Source organism: Cavia porcellus, unplaced genomic scaffold (genome assembly GCF_034190915.1).
Source record: "Cavia porcellus strain 051 isolate PalLab524CR breed Dunkin Hartley unplaced genomic scaffold, mCavPor4.1 scaffold_1, whole genome shotgun sequence".
In the NCBI taxonomy this organism is placed as follows: Eukaryota; Metazoa; Chordata; class Mammalia; order Rodentia; family Caviidae; genus Cavia; species Cavia porcellus.
The window spans coordinates 9,828,005-9,848,944 of record NW_026947484.1 but is presented as its reverse complement, the minus strand read 5'-3'; positions in this window follow the sequence as shown (position 1 = coordinate 9,848,944).

The window sequence follows — 20,940 nt, the reverse complement described above, 5'->3', positions numbered from 1 at the left end:
AGGTTTATGGGAAGCGTTAGATTAGTGTTAACATTAGGGTTAGTTTTAGGGTTACTGTTACGGTTAGTGTTAGGGTTAGTGTCAGGGGTAGGGATAAGATTAGTGTTAGGGTTACGGCTAGGGTTAGAGTAAGTGTTAGGGTTAGGGTTAGTTTTAGGTTTAGGGTAACGGTTAGGGTTAGGATTAGGTTTGGGTGACTGTTGGGTTTAGGGTTATGGTTAGGCTTAGTGTTAGGATTAGAGGGTAAGTGTCAGGGTTATGTTTAGAGAGTTACTGTGTTAGGGTTAGGGTTAGGGTTAATGTCAGGCTTAGAGGGTTACGGTTTGGGTCAGTGTTTGGGTTTGAGGGTTAGTAGTAGTGTTAGGGATAGAGGGTTAGGGCTAGGGATAGGGTTAGGGTTAGGTTTATGGTTAGGGTTAGTTTTAGGGTTAGGGTTAGGCTTAGGGTTAGTTTTAGGGTTAGGGTTAGGCTTAGTGTTAGGGGTAGGTTTAGGGTCAGGGTTAGGGTTAGTGTTAGTTTTTGGGTTAGAGCGTTAGAGAGATAGGGGTAAGGGTCGGATTAAGCTTAGGGTTAGAGGGTTAGATTAAGGGCTATGGTTAGGTTTAGGGTAAGGCTTAGGTTTAGAATTAGATTTATTGTTAGTGTTAGTGTTATGGTTAGTATTATGGTTAGGGTTAGGGTTAGGTTTAGGGTTAGAGTGTTGGATGTTTAGGGTTATGGTTATGGTTATGGTTAGGTTTAGAGGGTTAGGGTTGCTCTTAGGGTCAGGGTTAGCGTTAGGTTAAGAGGTTAGGTTTAGGCTTAGGGTTACGTTTAGGGTTATGGTTAGGTTTAGAGTATGAGGTTTAGAGGCTTACTGACAGGGTTAGGGTTAGAGTGTTACACTTAGGATTAGGTTAGGTTTACGGTTATGGTTAGAGTTAGAGGGTTAGGGGATTAGGGTTCGAGTGAGATTTTGTGATATGGTTAGCATTAGAGGGTTATTTTTAGGATTAGGGTTAGGGTTAGGCTTCACGTTAGAGGATTATGGTTAGACTTATGGTTAAAGGGGTAGGGTTAGGGTTAGGGTAAGGGATAGGGTTAGGGCTAGGGATAGACGATTGGATGGTTAGTGTTAGGTTTCTGGTTATGGATGGGGTTAGGTTTAGAGTTAGAGTTACTGTTACTCTTAGGATTAGGATTAATGTTGGTGTTAGGGTTTAGGGTTAGGTTTAGTTTTACGTCTAGTGTTGGTGCTAGGTGTTAGGGTTAGGGTTAGGGTTAGAGTTACAGTTAGGTTTAGATTTAGTTTTATGGTTAGGTTAGGATAAGGGTTAGGTTTGGCATAAGGGTAAGTTTTATGTTAAGGGTTAGGTTTAGGGTTAAGGTGTGGGTTAAGGTTAGGTTTGGGGTTACGATTAGGGTGAGAGTGTTAGGGTTAGGGTTATGGTTAGGGTTAGGTTTTTGGTTAGGGTTAGTGTTATTGTTAGGGTTAGGGATAGTGTTAGGCTTAGGGTGAGAGGGTTAGAGTTAGTTTTAGAGTTAGGGTTAGGTTTTTTTGTTAGGGTTATGTTTAGTGTTAGGTTTAGGGTTAGGGTTAGGGTTAGGTTTAGGGTAAGATTAAGTGTTAGGTTTAGGGTTAGTGTTAGGGTTAGGGTAAAGGTTAGGGTTAGGATTAGGTTTGGGTGACCGTTGCTTTTAGGGTTATGGTTATGCTTAGGGTTAGCATTAGAAGGTAAGTGGTAGGCTTATGTTTAGAGAGTTATAAGGTTAGGGTTAGGGTTAGGGTTAATGTTCGGGTGAGAGGGTTACGGTTAGAGTTCGTGTTAGGGTTTGAGGGTTAGTATTAGTGTTAGGGATATAGCTTTAGGGCGAGGGATAGGGGTAGGTTTAGGGTTAGAGTTAGGGTTAGGTTTAGGGATAGGGTTAGGGTTAGATTTAGTTTTAGGGTGAGGGTTAGTTTTAGGGTCAGGGTTGGGGTAAGGGCAAGGTTTAGGTTAAGGGTTAGGTTTAGGGTTAGGGTGAGGGTTAGGATTAGTTTTTGGGTTACGTTTAGGGTGAGAGTGTAAGGGTTAGGGTTATGGTTAGTGTTAGGTCTGTTGTTAGGTTTAGTGTTAGTGTTAGGGTTAGGGTTAGGGTTAGAGTAAGTGTTAGGGTTAGGGTTATTGTTAAGGTTAGGGTAACAGTTAGGGTTAGGATTAGGTTTGGTGAAGGTAGGGTTTAAGATTATTTTGAGGCTTATGCTTAGGATTAGAGGGTAAGTGTCAGGGTTATGTTTAGTGAGTTACAGGGTTAGGGTTAGGGTTAGGGTTAAGGTTAGGTTTAGAGGTTTACGGTTAGGGTTAACGTTAGGGTTTGAGGGTTAGTATTAGTGTTAGCAATAGAGGGTTAGGTCTACGGATAGGGTTAGGCTTAGGGTTAGATTTAGGGTTAGTTTCCGAGTTAGGATTAGGATTAGGTTTAAGGTTAGGGTTAGGGTTAGGGTTAGTTTTAGGCTTAGGGTAACGGTTAGGGTTAGGATTAGGTTTGGGTGACTGTTGGGTTTAGGGTTATGGTTAGGCAGGGTTAGGATTAGAGGGTAAGTGTTAGACTTATGTTTAGAAAGTTAGAGGGTTAGTGTTAGGGTTAATGTTAGGCTTAGAGGGTTACGGTTCGGGTTAATGTTAGCGTTTGAGGGTTAGTAGTAGTGTTAGGGATAGAGGGTTAGGGCTATGGCTAGGGTTAGGGTTAGGTTCAGGGTTAGGTTAGTTTTAGTGTTAAGGTTAGGGTTAGGGTTTAGGGTTAGGGTTAGGGTTAGCGTTAGGGTTAGTGTTAGTTGTAGTGTTAGTGTTAGTTAGGGTTAGGGTTTGGGTTAGGGTTAGGGTTAGGGTTAGAGTTAGAGTTAGAGTTACTGTTACTGTTAGGGTTAGGGTTAAGGTTTTTGTTAGGGTTTAGGTTAGGGTTAGTGTTACGCCTAGGGTTATTGTTAAGTGTTAGAGTTAGGGTTATGTTTAGAGTTACTGTTAGTGTTAGATTTAGTGTTAGTCTTACGGTTAGGTTTAGGGCTAGGGTTGGGGTAAGGGCAAGGTTTAGGTTAAGTGTTATGTTAAGGGTTAGGGTGAGGGTTAGGGTTAGGTTTGGGGTTACGTTTAGCGTGACAGTGTATGTGTTAGGGTTATGGTTAGTGTTAGGTTTATGGTTAGGTTTAGTGTTAGGGTTAGGGTTAGTGTAAGGGCTAGAGTAAGTGTTAGGGTTAGGGTTAGTGTTAGGGTTAGCGTAACGGTTAGGGTTAGGATTAGGTTTGGGTGACTGTTGGGTTTAAGGTTATGGTTAGGCAGGGTTAGGATTAGAGATTAAGTGTTAGAGTTATGTTTAGAAAGTTAGAGGGTTAGGGTTAGGGTTAGCGTTAGGCTTAGAGGGTTAAGGATCGGGTTAGTGTTAGTGTTTGAGGGTTAGTAGTAGTGTTAGGGACAGAGGGTTAAGGCTAGGGCTAGGGTTAGGGTTAGGTTTAGGGTTAGGTTTAGTTTTAGGGTTAGGGTTAGGGTTAGGGTTTAGGGTTAGGGTTAGGGTTAGGGTTAGGGTTAGGGTTAGTGTTAGTGTTTGTTAGGGTTAGGGTTAGGGTTAGAGTTAGAGTTACTGTTACTGTTAGGGTTACGGTTGAGGTTTGTGTTAGGGTTTAGAGTTAGGGTTAGTGTTAGGGCTAGGGTTATTGTTAAGTGTTAGAGTTAGGTTTAGGTTTAGAGTTACTGTTAGGGTTAGATTTAGTGTTAGTGTTACGGTTAGGTTTAGGGTTAGGGTTGGGGTAAGGGAAAGGTTTAGGTGAAGTGTTATGTTAATTGTTAGGGTGAGAGTTAGGGTTAGGTTTGTGGTTACGTTTAGGGTGCCAGTGTATGTGTTAGGGTTATGGTTAGTGTTAGGTTTATGATTAGGTTTAGTGTTAGTGTTAGGGTTAGTGTAAGGGTTAGAGTAAGTGTTAGGTTTAGGGTTAGTTTTAGGGTTAGGGTAACGGTTAGGCTTAGGATTAGGTTTGGGTGACTGTTGGGTTTATGTTTATGGTTAGGCAGGGTTAGGATTAGAGATTAAGTGTTAGAGTTATGTTTACCAAGTTAGAGGGTTAGGGTTAGGGTTAGTGTTAGGCTTATAGGGTTAAGGATCGGGTTAGTGTTAGGGTTTGAGGGTTAGTAGTAGTGTTACGGATAGAGGGTCAGGGCTAGGGCTAGGGTTAGGGTTAGGTTTAGGGTTAGGTTTTGTTTTAGGGTTAAGGTTAGGGTTAGGGTTTAGGGTTAGGGTTAGGGTTAGGGTTAGGGTTAGGTTTAGTGTTAGTTACAGTTAGGGTTAGGGTTAAGGTTAGATTTATAGTTACTGTTACTGTTAGGATTAGGGTTAAGGTTTTTGTTAGGGTTTAGGTTTAGGGTTAGTGTTAGGGCTAGGGTTATTGTTAAGTGTTAGAGTTAGGGTTAGGTTTAGAGTTACTGTTAGTGTTAGATTTAGTGTTAGTGTTAGTGTTAGTTTTAGTGTTAGGGTTGGGTAAGGGCAAGGTTTAGGTTAAGGGTTATGTTAAGGGTTAGGGTTAGCGTTAGGTTTAGGGTTAGAGTGTTGGTTGTTTAGAGTTAGGTTTATGGTTATGGTTAGGTTTAGAGAGTTAGGGTTGCTCTTAGGGTCAGGGTTAGCGTTAGATTTAGAGGTTAGGTTTAGGGTTAGGGTTAAGTTTAGGGTTTTTGTTAGGTTTAGAGTGTTAGGTTTAGAGGCTTACTGATAGAGTTAGTGTTAGAGTGTTAGATTTAAGGTTAGGGTTAGGTTTAGGGTTAGGGTTAGGGTTAGGGTAAGATTAAGTGTTAGGGTTAGGGTTAGTTTTAGGGTTAGGGTAAAGGTTAGGGTTAGGATTAGGTTTGGGTGACCGTGGGTTTTAGGGTTATGGTTAGGCTTAGGGTTAGGATTAGAAGGTAAGTGGTAGGATTATGTTTAGAGAGTTAGAAGGTTAGGGTTAGGGTTAGGGTTAATGTTAGTGTGAGAGGGTTATGGTTAGAGTTCATGTTACGGTTTGAGGGTTAATATTAGTGTAATGGATATAGGTTTAGGGCGATGGATTGGGGTAGGTTTAGGGTTAGAGTTAGGGTTAGGTTTAGGGATAGGGTTAGGGTTAGATTTAGTGTTAGGGTCAGGGTTAGTTTTAGGGTTAGGGTTGGGGTAAGGGCAAGGTTTAATTTAAGGGTTAGGTTTAGGGTTAGGGTGAGGGTTAGGGTTAGTTTTGGGGTTACGTTTATCGTGAGAGTGTAAGGGTTAGGGTTATTGGTAAGTGTTAGGTTTGTTGTTAGGTTTAGTGTTAGTTTTAGGGTTAGGGTAAGGGTAAGAGTAAGTGTTAGGGTTAGAGTTATTGTTAGGGTTATGGTAACGGTTAGGGTTAGGATTAGGTTTGGTGAAGGTAGGGTTTAAGATTATTTTGAGGCTTATGGTTAGGATTAGAGGGTAAGTGTCAGGGTTATGTTTAGTGAGTTACAGGGTTAGGGTTAGGGTTAGGGTTAAGGTTAGGTTTAGAGGTTTAAGGTTGGGATTAATGTTAGGGTTTGAGGGTTAGTATTAGTGTTTGCATTAGAGGGTTAAGGCTAGTGATAGGGTTAGGCTTAGGGTTAGATTTAGGGTTACTTTCCGGGTTAGGATTAGGATTAGGTTTAAGGTTAGGGTTAGTTTTAGGGTTAGGGTAACGGTTAGGTTTAGGATTAGGTTTGGGTGACTGTTGGGTTTAGGGTTATGGTTAGGCAGGGTTAGGATTAGAGATTAAATGTTAGAGTTATGTTTAGAAAGTTAGAGGGTTAGGGTTAGGGTTAACGTTAGGCTTAGAGGGTTATGGTTCGGGTTAGTGTTAGGGTTTGAGTGTTAGTAGTAGTGTTAGTGATAGAGGGTTAGGGCTAGGGCTAGGGTTAGGTTTAGGGTTAGGTTTAGTTTTAGGGTTAGGGTTAGGGTTAGGGATAGGGTTTAGGTTTAGGGTAAGGGTTAGGGTTTGGGTTAGTGATAGTGTTAAGGTTAGGGTTAGTTTTAGTGTTACTGTTAGTGATAGGGTTACAGTTAGTGTTAGGGTTGGGTTAGAGCATTAGAGGGTTAGGGTTAGGGGTACTTTTAGGCTTTGGGTTAGAGGGTTAAGGGTAGCGTTAGATTAGTGTTAACATTAGGGTTAGTTTTAGGGTTATTGTTACGGTTAGGGTTAGGGTTAGTTTCAGCGGTAGGGATAAGGTTAGTGTTAGGGTTACGGCTAGGGTTAGAGTAAGTGTTAGGGTTAGGGTTAGTTTTAGGGTTAGGGTAACGGTTAGGGTTAGGATTAGGTTTGGGTGACTGTTGGGTTTAGGGTTATGGCTAGGCTTAGTGTTAGGATTAGAGGGTAAGTGTCAGGGTTATGTTTAGAGAGTTACTGTGTTAGGGTTAGGGTTAGGGTTAATGTCAGGCTTAGAGGGTTACGGTTCGGGTTAGTGTTAGGGTTTGAGGGTTAGTAGTAGTGTTAGGGATAGAGGGTTAGGGCTAGGGATAGGGTTAGGGTTAGGTTTATGGTTAGGGTTAGTTTTAGGGTTAGGGTTAGGCTTAGGGTTAGTTTTAGGGTTAGGGTTAGGGTTAGTGTTAGGGGTAGGTTTAGGGTTAGGGTTAGGGTTAGTGTTAGTTTTTGGGTTAGAGCGTTAGAGAGATAGGGGTAAGGGTCGGATTAAGCTTAGGGTTAGAGGGTTAGATTAAGGGCTATGGTTAGGTTTAGGGTAAGGCTTAGGTTTAGGATTAGATTTAGTGTTAGTGTTAGTGTTATGGTTAGTATTAGGGTTAGGGTTAGGGTTAGGTTTAGGGTTAGAGTGTTGGATGTTTAGGGTTATGGTTATGGTTATGGTTAGGTTTAGAGGGTTAGGGTTGCTCTTAGGGTCAGGGTTAGCGTTAGGTTAAGAGGTTAGGTTTAGGCTTAGAGTTACGTTTAGGGTTATGGTTAGGTTTAGAGTATGAGGTTTAGAGGCTTACTGACAGGGTTAGGGTTAGAGTGTTACATTTAGGGTTAGGTTAGGTTTACGGTTATGGTTAGAGTTAGAGGGTTAGGGGGTTAGGGTTCGAGTGAGATTTTGTGATATGGTTAGCATTAGAGGGTTATTTTTAGGAGTAGTGTTAGGGTTAGGCTTCACGTTAGAGGATTATGGTTAGACTTATGGTTAAAGGGGTAGGGTTAGGGTTAGGGTAAGGGATAGGGTTAGGGCTAGGGTTAGACGATTGGATGGTTAGTGTTAGGTTTCTGGTTATGGATGGGGTTAGGTTTAGAGTTAGAGTTACTGTTACTCTTAGGATTAGGATTAATGTTGGTGTTAGGGTTTAGGGTTAGGGTTAGTTTTACGTCTAGTGTTGGTGCTAGGTTTTAGGGTTAGGGTTAGGGTTAGAGTTACAGTTAGGTTTAGATTTAGTTTTATGGTTAGGTTAGGATAAGGGTTAGGTTTGGCATAAGGGTAAGTTTTATGTTAAGGGTTAGGTTTAGGGTTAAGGTGTGGGTTAGGGTTAGGTTTGGGGTTACGATTAGGGTGAGAGTGTTAGGGTTAGGGTTATGGTTAGGGTTAGGTTTTTGGTTAGGGTTAGTGTCATTGTTAGGGTTAGGGATAGTGTTAGGCTTAGGGTGAGAGGGTTAGAGTTAGTTTTAGAGTTAGGGTTAGGTTTTTTTGTTAGGGTTATGTTTAGTGTTAGGTTTAGGGTTAGGGTTAGGGTTAGGTTTAGGGTAAGATTAAGTGTTAGGGTTAGGGTTAGTGTTAGGGTTAGAGTAAAGGTTAGGGTTAGGATTAGGTTTGGGTGACCGTTGCTTTTAGGGTTATGGTTATGCTTAGGGTTAGCATTAGAAGGTAAGTGGTAGGCTTATGTTTAGAGAGTTATAAGGTTAGGGTTAGGGTTAGGGTTAATGTTAGGGTGAGAGGGTTACGGTTAGAGTTCGTGTTAGGGTTTGAGGGTTAGTATTAGTGTTAGGGATATAGGTTTAGGGCGAGGGATAGGGGTAGGTTTAGGGTTAGAGTTAGGGTTAGGTTTAGGGATGGGGTTAGGGTTAGATTTAGTGTTAGGGTGAGGGTTAGTTTTAGGGTTAGGGTTGGGGTAAGGGCAAGGTTTAGGTTAAGGGTTAGGTTTAGGGTTAGGGTGAGGGTTAGGATTAGATTTGGGGTTACGTTTAGGGTGAGAGTGTAAGGGTTAGGGTTATGGTTAGTGTTAGGTTTGTTGTTAGGTTTAGTGTTAGTGTTAGGGTTAGGGTTAGAGTTAGAGTAAGTGTTAGGGTTAGGGTTATTGTTAAGGTTAGGGTAACGGTTAGGGTTAGGATTAGGTTTGGTGAAGGTAGGGTTTAAGATTATTTTGAGGCTTACGGTTAGGATTAGAGGGTAAGTGTCAGGGTTATGTTTAGTGAGTTACAGGGTTAGGGTTAGGGTTAGGGTTAAGGTTAGGTTTAGAGGTTTACGGTTAGGGTTAATGTTAGGGTTTGAGGGTTAGTATTAGTGTTAGCAATAGAGGGTTAGGTCTAGGGATAGGGTTAGGCTTAGGGTTAGATTTAGGGTTAGTTTTCGAGTTAGAATTAGGATTAGGTTTAAGGTTAGGGTTAGGGTTAGGGTTAGTTTTAGGCTTAGGGTAACGGTTAGGGTTAGGATTATGTTTGGGTGACTGTTGGGTTTAGGGTTATGGTTAGGCAGGGTTAGGATTAGAGGGTAAGTGTTAGACTTATGTTTAGAAAGTTAGAGGGTTAATGTTAGGGTTAATGTTAGGCTTAGAGGGTTACGGTTCGGGTTAATGTTAGCGTTTGAGGGTTAGTAGTAGTGTTAGGGATAGAGGGTTAGGGCTAGGGCTAGGGTTAGGGATAGGTTTAGGGTTAGGTTAGTTTTAGTGTTAAGGTTAGGGTTAGGGTTTAGGGTTAGGGTTAGGGTTAGCGTTAGGGTTAGGGTTAGTGTTACTGTTAGTGTTAGTTAGGGTTAGGGTTTGGGTTATGGTTAGGGTTAGAGTTAGAGTTAGAGTTACTGTTACTGTTAGGGTTAGGGTTAAGGTTTTTGTTAGGGTTTAGGGTAGGGTTAGTGTTAGGCCTAGGGTTATTGTTAAGTGTTAGATTTAGGGTTATGTTTAGAGTTACTGTTAGGGTTAGATTTAGTGTTAGTCTTACGGTTAGGTTTAGGGCTAGGGTTGGGGTAAGGGCAAGGTTTAGGTTAAGTGTTATGTTAAGGGTTAGGGTGAGGGTTAGGGTTAGGTTTGGGGTTACGTTTAGGGTGACAGTGTATGTGTTAGGGTTATGGTTAGTGTTAGGTTTATGGTTAGGTTTAGTGTTAGTGTTAGGGTTAGTGTAAGGGCTAGAGTAAGTGTTAGGGTTAGGGTTAGTGTTAGGGTTAGCGTAACGGTTAGGGTTAGGATTAGGTTTGGGTGACTGTTGGGTTTAAGGTTATGGTTAGGCAGGGTTAGGATTAGAGATTAAGTGTTAGAGTTATGTTTAGAAAGTTAGAGGGTTAGGGTTAGGGTTAGCGTTAGGCTTAGAGGGTTAAGGATCGGGTTAGTGTTAGTGTTTGAGGGTTAGTAGTAGTGTTAGGGATAGAGGGTTAGGGCTAGGGCTAGGGTTAGGGTTAGGTTTAGGGTTAGGTTTAGTTTTAGGGTTAGGGTTAGGGTTAGGGTTTAGGGTTAGGGTTAGGGTTAGGGTTAGGGTTAGTGTTAGTGTTAGTTAGTGTTAGGGTTAGGGTTAGAGTTAGAGTTACTGTTACTGTTAGGGTTACGGTTGAGGTTTGTGTTAGGGTTTAGGGTTAGGGTTAGTGTTAGGGCAAGGGTTATTATTAAGTGTTAGAGTTAAGTTTAGGTTTAGAGTTACTGTTAGGGTTAGATTTAGTGTTAGTGTTACAGTTAGGTTTAGGGTTAGGGTTGGGGTAAGGGAAAGGTTTAGGTGAAGTGTTATGTTAAGGGTTAGGGTGAGGGTTAGAGTTAGGTTTGGCGTTACGTTTAGGGTGCCAGTGTATGTGTTAGGGTTATGGTTAGTGTTAGGTTTATGGTTAGGTTAAGTGTTAGTGTTAGGGTTAGTGTAAGGGTTAGAGTAAGTGTTAGGGTTAGGGTTAGTGTTAGGGTTAGCATAACGGTTAGGCTTAGGATTAGGTTTGGGTGACTGTTGGGTTTAGGTTTATGGTTAGGCAGGGTTAGGATTAGAGATTAAGTGTTAGAGTTATGTTTAGCAAGTTAGAGGGTTAGGGTTAGGGTTAGTGTTAGGCTTAGAGGGTTAAGGATCGGGTTAGTGTTAGGGTTTGAGGGTTCGTAGTAGTGTTAGGGATAGAGGGTTAGGGCTAGGGCTAGGGTTAGGGTTAGGTTTAGGGTTAGGTTTAGTTTTAGGTTTAGGGTTAGGGTTAGGGTTTAGGGTTAGGGTTAGGGTTAGGGTTAGGGTTAGGGTTAGTGTTAGTGTTAATTACGGTTAGGGTTAGGGTTTAGATTAGATTTAGAGTTACTGTTACTGTTAGGGTTAGGGTTAAGTTTTTTGTTAGGGTTTAGGGTTAGGGTTAGTGTTAGGAGTAGGGTTATTGTTAAGTGTTAGAGTTAGGGTTAGGTTTAGAGTTACTGTTAGTGTTAGGTTTAGTGTTAGTGTTAGGGTAAGTTTTAGGGTTAGTGTTGGGTAAGGGCAAGGTTTAGGTTAAGGGTTATGTTAAGGGTTAGGGTTAGCGTTAGGTTTAGGGTTAGAGTGTTGGTTGTTTAGAGGTAGGGTTATGGTTATGGTTAGGTTTAGAGAGTTAGGGTTGCTCTTAGGGTCAGGGTTAGCCTTAGATTTAGAGGTTAGGTTTAGTGTTAGGGTTAAGTTTAGGGTTTTTGTTAGGTTTAGAGTGTTAGGTTTAGAGGCTTACTGATAGGGTTAGTGTTAGAGTGTTAGATTTAAGGTTAGGGTTAGGTTTAGGGTTAGGGTTAGGGTTAGGGTTAGGGTAAGATTAAGTGTTAGGGTTAGGGTTAGTTTTAGGGTTATGGTAAAGGTTAGGGTTAGGATTAGGTTTGGGTGACCGTGGGTTTTAGGGTTATGGTTAGACTTAGAGTTAGGATTAGAAGGTAAGTGGTAGGATTATGTTTAGAGAGTTAGAAGGTTAGGGTTAGGGTTAGGGTTAATGTTAGTGTGAGAGGGTTATGGTTAGAGTTCGTGTTACGGTTTGAGGGTTAGTATTAGTGTTAGGGATATAGGTTTAGGGCGATGGATTGGGGTAGGTTTAGGGTTAGAGTTAGGGTTAGGTTTAGGGATAGGGTTAGGGTTAGATTTAGTGTTAGGGTCAGGGTTAGTTTTAGGGTTAGGGTTGGGGTAAGGGCAAGGTTTAATTTAAGGGTTAGGTTTAGGGTTAGGGTGAGGGTTAGGGTTAGTTTTGGGGTTACGTTTAGGGTGAGAGTGTAAGGGTTAGGGTTATGGTTAGTGTTAGGTTTGTTGTTAGGTTTAGTGTTAGTTTTAGGGTTAGGGTAAGGGTAAGAGTAAGTGTTAGGGTTAGGGTTATTGTTAGGGTTAGGGTAACGGTTAGGGTTAGGATTAGGTTTGGTGAAGGTAGGGTTTAAGATTATTTTAAGGCTTATGGTTAGGATTAGAGGGTAAGTGTCAGGGTTATGTTTAGTGAGTTACAGGGTTAGGGTCAGGGTTAGGGTTAAGGTTAGGTTTAGAGGTTTACGGTTAGGGTTAATGTTAGGGTTTGAGGGTTAGTATTAGTGTTTGCAATAGAGGGTTAAGGCTAGTGATAGGGTTAGGCTTAGGTTTAGATTTAGGGTTACTTTCCGGGTTAGGATTAGGATTAGGTTTAAGGTTAGGTTTAGGGTTAGTTTTAGGGTTAGGGTAACGGTTAGGGTTAGGATTAGGTTTGGGTGACTGTTGGGTTTAGGGTTATGGTTAGGCAGGGTTAGGATTAGAGATTAAATGTTAGAGTTATGTTTAGAAAGTTAGAGGGTTAGGGTTAGGGTTAACGTTAGGCTTAGAGGGTTATGGTTCGGGTTAGTGTTAGGGTTTGAGTGTTAGTAGTAGTGTTAGTGATAGAGGTTTAGGGCTAGGGCTAAGGTTAAGGTTAGGTTTAGGGTTAGGTTTAGTTTTAGGGTTAGGGTTAGGGTTAGTTTTGGGGTTAGGGTTAGGGTTAGTGTTAGGGGTAGGTTTAGGGTTAGGGTTAGGGTTAGTGTTAGTTTTTGGGTTAGAGCGTTAGAGAGATAGGGGTAAGGGTCGGATTAAGCTTAGGGTTAGAGGGTTAGATTAAGGGCTAAGGTTAGGTTTAGCGTAAGGCTTAGTTTTAGGATTAGATTTAGTGTTAGTGTTAGTGTTATGGTTAGTATTAGGGTTAGGGTTAGGGTTAGGTTTAGGGTTAGAGTGTTGGATGTTTAGGGTTAGGGTTATGGTTATGGTTAGGTTTAGAGGGTTAGGGTTGCTCTTAGGGTCAGGGTTAGCGTTAGGTTAAGAGGTTAGGTTTAGGCTTAGGGTTACGTTTAGGGTTATGGTTAGGTTTAGAGCATGAGGTTTAGAGGCTTACTGACAGGGTTAGGGTTAGAGTGTTACATTTAGGGTTAGGTTAGGTTTACGCTTATGGTTAGAGTTAGAGGGTTAGGGGGTTAGGGTTCGAGTGAGAGTTTGTGATATGGTTAGCATTAGAGGGTTATTTTTAGGATTAGGGTTAGGGTTAGGCTTCACGTTAGAGGATTATGGTTAGACTTATGGTTAAAGGGGTAGGGTTAGGGTTAAGGTAAGGGATAGGGTTAGGGCTAGGGTTAGACGATTGGATGGTTAATGTTAGGTTTCTGGTTATGGATGGGGTTAGGTTTAGAGTTAGACTTACTGTTACTGTTAGGATTAGGATTAATGTTGGTGTTAGGGTTTAGGGTTAGGGTTAGTTTTACATCTAGTGTTGGTGCTAGGTGTTAGGGTTAGGGTTAGGGTTAGAGTTACAGTTAGGTTTAGATTTAGTTTTATGGTTAGGTTAGGATAAGGGTTAGGTTTGGCATAAGGGTAAGTTTTATGTTAAGGGTTAGGTTTAGGGTTAAGGTGTGGGTTAGGGTTAGGTTTGGGGTTACGATTAGGGTGAGAGTGTTAGGGTTAGGGTTATGGTTAGGGTTAGGTTTTTGGTTAGGGTTAGTGTTATTGTTAGGGTTAGGGATAGTGTTAGGCTTAGGGTGAGAGGGTGAGAGTTAGTTTTAGAGTTAGGGTTAGGTTTTTTTGTTAGGGATATGTTTATTGTTAGGTTTAGGGTTAGGGTTAGGGTTAGTTTTAGGGTAAGATTAAGTGTTAGGGTTAGGGTTAGTGTTAGGGTTAGGGTAAAGGTTAGGGTTAGGATTAGGTTTGGGTGACCGTGGGTTTTAGGGTTATGGTTAGACTTAGGGTTAGGATTAGAAGGTAAGTGGTAGGATTATGTTTAGAGAGTTAGAAGGTTAGGGTTAGGGTTAGGGTTAATGTTAGTGTGAGAGGGTTATGGTTAGAGTTCGTGTTACGGTTTGAGGGTTAATATTAGTGTTAGGGATATAGGTTTAGGGCGATGGATTGGGGTAGGTTTAGGGTTAGAGTTAGGGTTAGGTTTAGGGATAGGGTTAGGGTTATATTTAGTGTTAGGGTCAGGGTTAGTTTTAGGGTTATGGTTGGGGTAAGGGCAAGGTTTAATTTAAGGGTTAGGTTTAGGGTTAGGGTGAGGGTTAGGGTTAGTTTTGGGGTTACGTTTAGGGTGAGAGTGTAAGGGTTAGGGTTATGGTTAGTGTTAGGTTTGTTGTTAGGTTTAGTGTTAGTTTTAGGGTTAGGGTAAGGGTAAGAGTAAGTGTTAGGGTTAGGGTTATTGTTAGGGTTAGGGTAACGGTTAGGGTTAGGATTAGGTTTGGTGAAGGTAGGGTTTAAGATTATTTTGAGGCTTATGGTTAGGATTAGAGGGTAAGTGTCAGGGTTATGTTTAGTGAGTTACAGGGTTAGGGTTAGGGTTAGGGTTAAGGTTAGGTTTAGAGGTTTACGGTTAGGGTTAATGTTAGGGTTTGAGGGTTAGTATTAGTGTTTGCAATAGAGGGTTAAGGCTAGTGATAGGGTTAGGCTTAGGTTTAGATTTAGGGTTACTTTCCGGGTTAGGATTAGGATTAGGTTTAAGGTTAGGTTTAGGGTTAGTTTTAGGGTTAGGGTAACGGTTAGGGTTAGGATTAGGTTTGGGTGACTGTTGGGTTTAGGGTTATGGTTAGGCAGGGTTAGGATTAGAGATTAAATGTTAGAGTTATGTTTAGAAAGTTAGAGGGTTAGGGTTAGGGTTAACGTTAGGCTTAGAGGGTTATGGTTCGGGTTAGTGTTAGGGTTTGAGTGTTAGTAGTAGTGTTAGTGATAGAGGTTTAGGGCTAGGGCTAAGGTTAAGGTTAGGTTTAGGGTTAGGTTTAGTTTTAGGGTTAGGGTTAGGGTTAGGGTTAGTTTTAGGGTTAGGGTTAGGGTTAGTGTTAGGGGTAGGTTTAGGGTTAGGGTTAGGGTTAGTGTTAGTTTTTGGGTTAGAGCGTTAGAGAGATAGGGGTAAGGGTCGGTTTAAGCTTAGGGTTAGAGGGTTAGATTAAGGGCTAAGGTTAGGTTTAGCGTAAGGCTTAGGTTTAGGATTAGATTTAGTGTTAGTGTTAGTGTTATGGTTAGTATTAGGGTTAGGGTTAGGGTTAGGTTTAGGGTTAGAGTGTTGGATGTTTAGGGTTAGGGTTATGGTTATGGTTAGGTTTAGAGGGTTAGGGTTGCTCTTAGGGTCAGGGTTAGCGTTAGGTTAAGAGGTTAGGTTTAGGCTTAGGGTTACGTTTAGGGTTATGGTTAGGTTTAGAGCATGAGGTTTAGAGGCTTACTGACAGGGTTAGGGTTAGAGTGTTACATTTAGGGTTAGGTTAGGTTTACGCTTATGGTTAGAGTTAGAGGGTTAGGGGGTTAGGGTTCGAGTGAGAGTTTGTGATATGGTTAGCATTAGAGGGTTATTTTTAGGATTAGGGTTAGGGTTAGGCTTCACGTTAGAGGATTATGGTTAGACTTATGGTTAAAGGGGTAGGGTTAGGGTTAGGGTAAGGGATAGGGTTAGGGCTAGGGTTAGACGATTGGATGGTTAATGTTAGGTTTCTGGTTATGAATGGGGTTAGGTTTAGAGTTAGACTTACTGGTACTGTTAGGATTAGGATTAATGTTGGTGTTAGGGTTTAGGGTTAGGGTTAGTTTTACATCTAGTGTTGGTGCTAGGTGTTAGGGTTAGGGTTAGGGTTAGAGTTACAGTTAGGTTTAGATTTAGTTTTATGGTTAGGTTAGGATAAGGGTTAGGTTTGGCATAAGGGTAAGTTTTATGTTAAGGGTTAGGTTTAGGGTTAAGGTGTGGGTTAGGGTTAGGTTTGGGGTTACGATTAGGGTGAGAGTGTTAGGGTTAGGGTTATGGTTAGGGTTAGGTTTTTGGTTAGGGTTAGTGTTATTGTTAGGGTTAGGGATAGTGTTAGGCTTAGGGTGAGAGGGTGAGAGTTAGTTTTAGAGTTAGGGTTAGGTTTTTTTGTTAGGGTTATGTTTATTGTTAGGTTTAGGGTTAGGGTTAGGGTTAGTTTTAGGGTAAGATTAAGTGTTAGGGTTAGGGTTAGTGTTAGGGTTAGGGTAAAGGTTAGGGTTAGGATTAGGTTTGGGTGACCGTGGGTTTTAGGGTTATGGTTATGCTTAGGGTTAGGATTAGAAGGTAAGTGGTAGGCTTATGTTTAGAGAGTTAGAAGGTTAGGGTTAGGGTTAGGGTTAATGTTAGGGTGAGAGAGTTACGGTTAGAGTTCGTGTTAGGGTGTGAGGGTTAGTATTAGTGTTAGGGATATAGGTTTAGGGCGATGGATTGGGGTAGGTTTAGGGTTAGAGTTAGGGTTAGGTTTAGGGATAGGGTTAGGGTTAGATTTAGTGTTAGGGTGAGGGTTAGTTTTAGGGTTAGGGTTGGGGTAAGGGCAAGGTTTAGGTTAAGGGTTAGGTTTAGGGTTAGGGTGAGGGTTAGGGTTAGTTTTGGGGTTACCTTTAGGGTGAGAGTGTAAGGGTTAGGGTTATGGTTAGTGTTAGGTTTGTTGTTAGGTTTAGTGTTAGTGTTAGTGTTAGGGTTAGGGTTAGAGTAAGTGTTAGGGTTAGGTTTATTGTTAGGGTTAGGGTAACGGTTAGGGTTAGGATTAGGTTTGGTGAAGGTAGGGTTTAAGATTATTTTGAGGCTTATGGTTAGGATTAGAGGGTAAGTGGCAGGGTTATGTTTAGTGAGTTACAGGGTTAGGGTTAGGGTTAGGGTTAAGGTTAGGTTTAGAGGTTTACGGTTAGGGTTAATGTTAGGGTTTTTAGGGTTAGTATTAGTGTTTGCAACAGAGGGTTAAGGCTAGTGATAGGGTTAGGCTTAGGTTTAGATTTAGGGTTACTTTCCGGGTTAGGATTAGGATTAGGTTTAAGGTTAGGTTTAGGGTTAGTTTTAGGGTTAGGGTAACGGTTAGGGTTAGGATTAGGTTTGGGTGACTGTTGGGTTTAGGGTTATGGTTAGGCAGGGTTAGGATTAGAGATTAAATGTTAGAGTTATGTTTAGAAAGTTAGAGGGTTAGGGTTAGGGTTAACGTTAGGCTTAGAGGGTTATGGTTCGGGTTAGTGTTAGGGTTTGAGTGTTAGTAGTAGTGTTAGGGATAGAGGGTTAGGGCTAGGGCTAGGGTTAGGGTTAGGTTTAGGGTTAGGTTTAGTTTTAGGGTTAGGGTTAGGGTTAGGGTTAGGGTTTAGGTTTAGAGTAAGGTTTAGGGTTTGTGTTAGTGTTAGTTTTAAGGTTAGGGTTAGTTTTAGTGTTACTGTTAGGGTTAGGGTTACAGTTAGTGTTAGGGTTGGGTTAGAGCATTAGAGGGTTAGGGTTAGGGGTAGTGTTAGGCTTTGGGTTAGAGGGTTATGGGTAGCGTTAGATTAGTGTTAACATTAGGGTTAGTTTTAGAGTTACTGTATCGGTTAGTGTTAGGGTTAGTGTCAGGGGTAGGGATAAGGTTAGTGTTAGGGTTACGGCTAGGGTTAGAGTAAGTGTTAGGGTTAGGGTTAGTTTTAGGGTTAGGGTAACGGTTAGGGTTAGGATTAGGTTTGGGTGACTGTTGGGTTTAGGGTTATGGTTAGGCTTAGTGTTAGGATTAGAGGGTAAGTGTCAGGGTTATGTTTAGAGAGTTACTGTGTTAGGGTTAGGGTTAGGGTTAATGTCAGGCTTAGAGGGTTACGGTTCGGGTTAGTGTTAGGGTTTGAGGGTTAGTAGTAGTGTTAGGGATAGAGGGTTAGGGCTAGGGATAGGGTTAGGGTTAGGTTTATGGTTAGGGTTAGTTTTAGGGTTAGGGTTAGGCTTAGGGTTAATTTTAGGGTTAGGGTTAGGGTTAGTGTTAGGGGTAGGTTTAGGGTTAGGGTTAGGGTTAGTGTTAGTTTTTGGGTTAGAGCGTTAGAGAGAGGGATAAGAGTCGGATTAAGCTTAGGGTTAGAGGGTTAGATTAAGGGCTAAGGTTAGGTTTAGGGTAAGGCTTAGGTTTAGGATTAGATTTAGTGTTAGTGTTAGTGTTATGGTTAGTATTAGGGTTAGGGTTAGGGTTAGGTTTAGGGTTAGAGTGTTGGATGTTTAGGGTTATGGTTATGGTTATGGTTAGGTTTAGAGGGTTAGGGTTGCTCTTAGGTTCAGGGTGAGCGTTAGGTTAAGAGGTTAGGTTTAGGCTTAGGGTTACGTTTAGGGTTATGGTTAGGTTTAGAGTATGAGGTTTAGAGGCTTACTGACAGGGTGAGGGTTAGAGCGTTACATTTAGGGTTAGGTTAGGTTTACGGTTATGGTTAGAGTTAGAGGGTTAGAGGGTTAGGGTTCGAGTGAGAGTTTGTGATATGGTTAGCATTAGAGGGTTTTTTTTAGGATTAGGGTTAGGGTTAGGCTTCACGTTAGAGGATTATGGTTAGACTTATGGTTAAAGGGGTAGGGTTAGGGTTAGGGTAAGGGATAGGGTTAGGGCTAGGGTTAGACGATTGGGTGGTTAGTGTTAGGTTTCTGGTTATGGATAGGTTTAGGTTTAGAGTTAGAGTTAATGTTACTGTTAGGATTAGGATTAATGTTGGTGTTAGGGTTTAGGGTTAGGGTTAGTTTTACATCTAGTGTTGGTGCTAGGTTTTAGGGTTAGGGTTAGTGTTAGATTTACAGTTAGGTTTAGATTTAGTTTTATGGTTAGGTTAGGATAAGGGTTAGGTTTGGCATAAGGGTAAGTTTTATGTTAAGGTTTAGGTTTAGGTTTAAGGTGTGGGTTAGGGTTAGGTTTGGGGTTACGATTAGGGTGAGAGTGTTAGGGTTAGGGTTATGGTTAGGGTTAGGTTTTTGGTTAGGGTTAGTGTTATTGTTAGGGTTAGGGATAGTGTTAGGCTTAGGGTGAGAGGGTTAGAGTTAGTTTTAGAGTTAGGGTTAGGTTTTTTTGTTAGGGTTATGTTTAGTGTTAGGTTTAGGGTTAGGGTTAGGGTTAGGTTTAGGGTAAGATTAAGTGTTAGGGTTAGGGTTAGTGTTAGGGTTAGGGTAAAGGTTAGGGTTAGGATTAGGTTTGGGTGACTGTTGGTTTTAGGGTTATGGTTATGCTTAGGGTTAGGATTAGAAGGTAAGTGGTAGGCTTATGTTTAGAGAGTTAGCAGGTTAGGGTTAGGGTTAGGGTTAATGTTAGGGTGCGAGGGTTACGATTAGAGTTCGTGTTAGGGTTTGAGGGTTAGTATTAGTGTTAGGGATATAGGTTTAGGGCGAGGGATAGGGGTAGGTTTAGGGTTAGAGTTAGGGTTAGGTTTAGGGATAGGGTTAGGGTTATATTTAGTGTTAGGGTCAGGGTTAGTTTTAGGGTTAGGGTTGGGGTAAGGACAAGGTTTAGGTTAAGGGTTAGGTTTAGGGTTAGGGTGAGGGTTAGGGTTAGTTTTGGTGTTATGTTTAGTGTGAGAGTGTAAGGGTTAGGGTTATGGTTAGTGTTAGGTTTGTTGTTAGGTTTAGTGTTAGTTTTAGGGTTAGGGTTAGGGTTAGAGTAAGTGTTAGGGTTAGGGTTATTTTTAGGGTTAGGGTAACAGTTAGGGTTAGGATTAGGTTTGGTGAAGGTAGGGTTTAAGATTATTTTGAGGCTTATGGTCAGGATTAGAGGGTAAGTGTCAGGGTTATGTTTAGTGAGTTACAGGGTTAGGGTTAGGGTTAGGGTTAAGGTTAGGTTTAGAGGTTTATGGGTAGGGTTAATGTTAGGGTTTGAGGGTTAGTATTAGTGTTAGCAATAGAGGGATAGGTCTAGGGATAGGGTTAGGCTTAGGGTTAGATTTAGGGTTAGTTTCTGAGTTAGGATTAGGATTAGGTTTAAGGTTAGGGTTAGGGTTAGTGTTAGTTTTATGCTTAGGGTAACGGTTAGGGTTAGGTTTAGGTTTGGGTGACTGTTGGGTTTAGGGTTATGGTTAGGCAGGGTTAGGATTAGAGGGTAAGTGTTAGACTTATGTTTAGAAAGTTAGAGGGTTAGTGTTAGGGTTAATGTTAGGCTTAGAGGGTTACGGTTCGGGTTAATGTTAGCGTTTGAGGGTTAGTAGTAGTGTTAGGGATAGAGGGTTAGGGCTAGGGCTAGGGTTAGAGTTAGGTTTAGGGTTAGGTTAGTTTTAGTGTTAAGGTTAGGGTTAGGGTTTAGGATTAGGGTTAGGGTTAGGGTTAGTGTTAGTGTTAGTTAGGGTTAGGGTTAGGGTTAGGGTTAGGGTTAGGGTTAGGGTTAGAGTGAGAGTTAGAGTTACTGTTACTGTGAGGGTTAGGGTTAAGGTTTTTGTTAGGGTTTAGGGTAGGGTTAGTGTTACGCCTAGGGTTATTGTTAAGTGTTAGAGTTAGGGTTATGTTTAGAGTTACTGTTAGGGTTAGATTTAGTGTTAGTCTTACGGTTAGGTTTAGGGCTAGGGTTGGGGTAAGGGCAAGGTTTAGGTTAAGTGTTATGTTAAGGGTTAGAGTGAGGGTTAGGGTTAGGTTTGGGGTTACGTTTAGGGTGACAGTGTATGTGTTAGGGTTATGGTTAGTGTTAGGTTTATGGTTAGGTTTAGTGTTAGTGTTAGGGTTAGTGTAAGGGTTAGAGTAAGTGTTAGGCTTAGGGTTAGTGTTATGGTTAGCCTAACGGTTAGGGTTAGGATTAGGTTTGGGTGACTCTTGGGTTTAAGGTTATGGTTAGGCAGGGTTATGATTAGAGATTAAGTGTTAGAGTTATGTTTAGAAATTTAGAGGGTTAGGGTTAGGGTTAGCGTTAGGCTTAGAGGGTTAAGGATCGGGTTAGTGTTAGTGTTTGAGGTTTAGTAGCAGTGTTAGGGATAGAGGGTTAGGGCTAGGGCTAGGGTTAGGGTTAGGTTTAGGGTTAGGGTTAGGGTTAGGGTTAGTGTTAGTTAGGGTTACGGTTAGGGTTAGGGTTAGAGTTAGAGTTACTGTTACTGTTAGGGTTACGGTTGAGGTTTGTGTTAGGGTTTAGGGTTAGGGTTAGGGTTAGTGTTAGGGCTAGGGTTATTGTTAAGTGTTAGAGTTAGGTTCAGGTTTAGAGTTACTGTTAGGGTTAGATTTAGTGTTAGTGTTACGGTTAGGTTTAGGGTTAGGTTTGGGGTAAGGGAAAGGTTTAGGTTAAGTGTTATGTTAAGGGTTAGGGTGAGGGTTAGGGTTAGGTTTGGGGTTACGTTTAGGGTGCCAGTGTATGTGTTAGGGTTATGGTTAGTGTTAGGTTTATGGTTAGGTTTAGTGTTAGTGTTAGGATTAGTGTAAGGGTTAGAGTAAGTGGTAGGGTTAGGGTTAGTGTTAGGGTTAGCGTAACGGTTATGGTTAGGATTAGGTTTGGGTGACTGTTGGGTTTAGGTTTATGGTTAGGCAGGGTTAGGATTAGAGATTAAGTGTTAGAGTTATGTTTACCAAGTTAGAGGGTTAGGGTTAGGGTTAGTGTTAGGCTTAGAGGGTTAAGGATCGGGTTAGTGTTAGGGTTTGAGGGTTAGTAGTAGTGTTAGGGATAGAGGGTTAGGGCTAGGGCTAGGGTTAGGGATAGGTTTAGGGTTAGGTTTAGTTGTAGGGT